Source organism: Odocoileus virginianus, chromosome 17 (genome assembly GCF_023699985.2).
Source record: "Odocoileus virginianus isolate 20LAN1187 ecotype Illinois chromosome 17, Ovbor_1.2, whole genome shotgun sequence".
Lineage (NCBI taxonomy): Eukaryota > Metazoa > Chordata > Mammalia > Artiodactyla > Cervidae > Odocoileus > Odocoileus virginianus.
In genome coordinates this window covers 13,066,119-13,070,993 of record NC_069690.1, presented here as the reverse complement: position 1 = coordinate 13,070,993, position 4,875 = coordinate 13,066,119, and the positions used below count along the sequence as shown (strand labels likewise).

The window sequence follows — 4,875 nt, the reverse complement described above, 5'->3', positions numbered from 1 at the left end:
CCACACACTGCAGCTAAGCCCTTGCACTGCAGCTATGGAGCCCATGCCTTCTAGAGCCCATGTGCCACAACTAGAGAAGGCCACCTGCCAACAGTTATAGAAGCCTGTGCACCGCAACAAAGATCCAGTGCAGCCGAAAATTAAAAAAAAATAAATAAACTTGAGTCCCTTCTCATCTCAAGAGCCATCTTTCTCTTAGCTCCCTGGAGACCCAGACTGCTCCCCAGGTCCTGTGCATTCCAGCTCCAGCCCTGTGAACTTGGAGTTAATGATTAAACGGGGTATCGGTGCCATGGCTTCCTTGGGGTGAGCTGGACTGCTCAGCTCTGGAAACTGCCAAGTTCCTGGCTCTGCTCCAGCCCAGGATAAGCCAGAGACACAGCCAGCCCCCACACCCAGAGGCAGCTCTTTTTCCAAGTCGGCTGGAATCTCAACGATATGCAGTCATCGAACCTCCTGCTGCACACCTAAGGCACTGTGGTACAGTAGAAAGGGGGTGTTGGAGGAGGTGGGAGTCTTGGGTGCAAATCCTGGTTCTGTTCCTAACCAGATGGGTGACCTTGGGACAGTCTCCTTACCTGTTCTGAAGTTCAGGTTCCTCATCTATAACAAAAGAAGGTTGGACCAGAGCATTCCTTCTTCTCTCACAATTCCATGACTTGCGCATGCTGTAACCTTTGCCTGGCACACCCTTCCTATCCCTTCTGCTTTCTTACTCATCCTCCAGGTTGCAGCTGAAGGGGCGCCATCTTCAGGAAGTCTTCCCCAGCCTTCTCCCTGCAGACTGAACCAGGTGGCCCTCCTTTTACCGGATAGCACTCTATATTCCCCTTTAGCCCATTGTTATCACTGTTACCCCCACCCACTAGTCTGCAACAGAACAGTGCCTAGCATCTGGTATATGTGTGGTCAGAAATTTTAAGTTTCATCCAGTTAGAGTCGTCATGATTACTGATATTGGTGAAATTATTTCTACCATTTTATTTTGTGTTTTCTCTTGATTGCTTCTTTTTATGCATTCTACCAAATTGACTGTATCTTCTTTTGTTTGGTTTGGAAGTTTTCCACTTTATTTCCATTCTTCTTGTAGGAATCCTTAAAATTTTAACATAAATACTTGTTTTAATGACTATTAAGTTAACCAGTATCTCTAACTTCTTATCCCCAAATAGAAAGACTAGAACATTTTAACTGTTCTTCCTAAATTCCTATTGTGTCTTAGTATTTTAGTTTTATTTTATTTTTAAATCTCTAAAATTACTTCAAAAAATTTTGTAGTTGATGAATATTTAGATATAGCAATGGGCTTACATATATATTTTATTTTTGCTTATATTACATCTTGCAAGGCGCCTCCTTCTATCTGGGCTCAATTTACTTCTTGAAGCACATCCTTCAGTAGTCCCTTCAGTAAGAGTTTATGATGATAAACTCTGTCTTCGCTTGAAAATGTCATTATTTTGCCATCTCTCTTGAATAATAGTTCAGCTGGGTATAAATTTATACACCAATGATTTTTTTTTCCTTTGCACTTTGAAGATTATTTCCACTGTGTTCTGACACATTCGGTGACTAATGAGTGATCTCGTTTCAGTCTGACATTGCTGTATAGGAAACATGTTTGTATTCACCCCTTTTCACACTTTTAACATTTAACAAACATAGCTTTTAACATTTTTGTGTTTTGTTTTGTTCTATGTTACTTCTGCAGCTTCATTATGCTGATGTGTCTACGTGTATAGTTGTTTTTATTTATCTTGCATGTGACTCAATAGACTCCTTTAATCCAAGAGCTCATTTATCTTTTTTCCAAATTTCGAAGCCAGGATCCCTTTAAATATTGCCATTTCTAAATTTTCTCTAGACTCTCTTTTAGAATCTCTATTAAAAGTATGTTGGACCTTCTCATTCTATATTTCATGTCTCTTAACCTCCTTCCATAACATATTTCTCTTTACTTAACTATGTTTCATTTTGTGTGATTTCCTTAGTTCCACATTTCATATCAGTAATTTTCTCTTATTTGTAGCTTTTCTATCATCTAACCAGTTTATTAAGCCTTTGGTTCCAATGACCTATATTTTTCATTTTTAAAAAGTCCACATTTTCCAGACATCTTTATTCTGAATAGTAAAAACTGTGTCCCTTTCTTAGCCTTTTACCTCTTTAAATATTTTAAACACACACATTTTACAGTCTTTTACAGAATGTTCTATTATCAATAGCTTTGTATTATAGATACATATGCTCCCATTTATTATCTCTGTTAACTCTCCCTCATGGTGCTTTGGTCCCTAATGTAGTTTGTAAGTTTTCATCATGGTCTCATCTTCAGCAGTGATTATCTTTGGTGCAGTTTCACATATGACTCTTCTAGGACCCTAGTGATTTTGCTGGTTCAGAGTGGTTCTTATACTGCCCCCCCTGGATATTATAAATTCAAACTCCACACTGACATATGACCCTGGCTTGGGTTTACAATTTCTCATGAGCATCTATTCTTCCATCCAGAGTCCCAGGTGGGTATTAAGACTCCTGGTAAATTCCCTAAGTTGGTGAGCAACTCTCCAGGTCCCATACATATACAGAGGAACCCTCAGAATTCTCCCCATTTCTCTACTTATCCTCAGTTTCTCTTCTGTGCCTTCACTTAGTACTGGAAAAGCCTCCCTAGCCTGTCTCTAAATCGGAGACCCCTGTCAGCCCTCATGATCTGAGTGCCTACTTACTATGCTAACTTTGAACCCTTCTCTTTAATTCTTTCTTACAAGCGCGACAATGTATTTGGGGGTAAATTTTTGTTCTACTTAATCCAGATTTTCTATGAATTTGTAGAGGAACAAGCCCACGTCAGTCAATCTCATTAACCAGAGATTTCCAGAAATTTCTTTCTGATGAATGATATGCAAGATTCCTCTAGCTCTAAAGTCTATGCTTTTTTAAAAAATATTTTTTATTGGGGGATAATTGCTTTACAATATTGTGCCGGCTTCTGCCATACATCGACACTCATCAGCCACGGGTACACACACGTCCCCTCCGTCTTGAACCTCCCTCCCATCTCCCACCCCATCCCACCCCCTAGGTTGTCACAGAGCCCTGGGTTGAGCTTCCTGTGTCACACACCACGTTCCCACTGGCTATCTCTTTCACGTGTGGTAATGTACATGTTTCCATGCGATTCTCTCAATTTGTCTCACCCTCTTCTTCCCCTACTGGGTCCACAAGTCTGTTCCCTATGTCTGCAAGCCCATTGTTTCCCTGCAAATAGCTTCATCAGTACCATCTTTCTAGATTCCATATGTATGAGTTATTTACACGTACTCAAAGGAGAAGCTTGACATCAGAAATAGAAATCCAAGAACCTTGTCCATTTCCTAGGCATATGGAAATAAGACATAGTGTTCAGTGACTCTAGCAGATGAGTCTTGGCACATAAACCAAGAAGGTTCTCTCCCAGTTACATTTGGTGACAATAGACAGAAAATATACTTTTTTGTGTTATTTAAAATGGAAGTAATTCTATTGACCCCACTTGTGGAATATTAGAAGACCTAAAGAATTATTCTAAAGAGCTTTCTGTGTATTGTGATTTATTCCCAACAGTGCTAGCAATCCAATGTCAAGGCACATTACTGATGAGCTCTTCTCCACGGGTTTAGAAATGTGCAAGGCTTAGGTGAGAGGGAGTTTGGGGGAGAACAGATACATGTATAGGTATGGCTGAGTCCCTTCGCTGTCTACCTGAAACTATCACAACATTGTTAATCAGCTACACTCCAATATAAAATACAAGGTTTTAAAAAATGCATATGTATTAAGCAGTATATAGTATAGCCTTAATTTTAATTTTTTAATCTTAATCTTAATTTTTTTTAAAAAAAAGTGCAAGGCCGATAGGAGGAAGACTGGTCCTCTGAAAATTCCCATGCAAGCCTGAGCAACTGAAGGAAATAGTTTCTACAGTCTGCCTTCCTAGAATGAAGACATGATAATAATTTGTTATATTACAGGATTTTTATTTATACTGCCCTGAGAAGGCTATGTTTGTTTTGCCCATGAAAATCATTGCAGTTTGACTCAGCCCTGAAAAGTAAAGTGTGTTAGTTTTCTGTCTGACTCTTTGAGACCCAATGGACTGTAGCCCACTAGGCTCCTCTGTCCATGGGATTCTCTAGGCAAGAATACTGGCATGGGTTGCCATTCCCTTCCCCAGGGGATCTTCCCGACCCAGGGATTGAACCCGGGTCTCCTGCACTGCCCGTGGATTCTTTACCATCTGAGCCACCAGGGGACACAGAGATGAATAGGATGAGGGCTCTCCAAACCCTCACAGTCTGGATGATACGAGACATGGATAAAAATGGAAACTTTTCTGTGATTTTTTTTTCATTTTATTTTCATTTATTTGCCTACTTAGAATCTTTGGCATTCCTCCTAAACAATTCCCCTTCTGGAACTTCCCTGGTGGTCCAGTGGTTAAGACTCTGCACTTCGACTGCAGGGGGCACAAGTTCAATCCCTGGTCAGGGAACTGAGATCCCACATGCCGCATGGTGGCCAAAACAAACAAACAAAGAAACAAAAATGCTGATTCATACCAATAAGTCAGCCTATGGGATTACATCTAAAATAATAAACAATATTGTTCAAAATTCCCCTTTCTCCTGAACAGTGGGAGCAGCATTTTTGGACCTCACTTCATGGTAGCTTGTGAAGTATAAGAAATATCAACAAGTCCTACCACATGAAATTCATTTTCCCCTTAAAGCCACAGAAGGGCAGAATTTAGAACAAGCCAGCAGGAGCCTCCTCTTTCTCTGAAGCCCAGAGTCCCTGCTCTGCACATCTCCTGGGACAGCTGCCACTTTGCAC

At 40.5% G+C, this 4,875-nt stretch overlaps 1 non-coding gene across 1 annotated transcript; it reads left to right on the top strand.

Moving 5' to 3' along the window:
- Positions 1 to 4,461: 4,461 nt before the first annotated feature.
- On the top strand, positions 4,462 to 4,534 carry TRNASTOP-UCA (transfer RNA opal suppressor (anticodon UCA)). The gene has a single exon. It is a non-coding gene; the product is annotated as a tRNA-Arg (tRNA).
- The last annotated feature ends 341 nt before the right edge of the window (positions 4,535 to 4,875 follow it).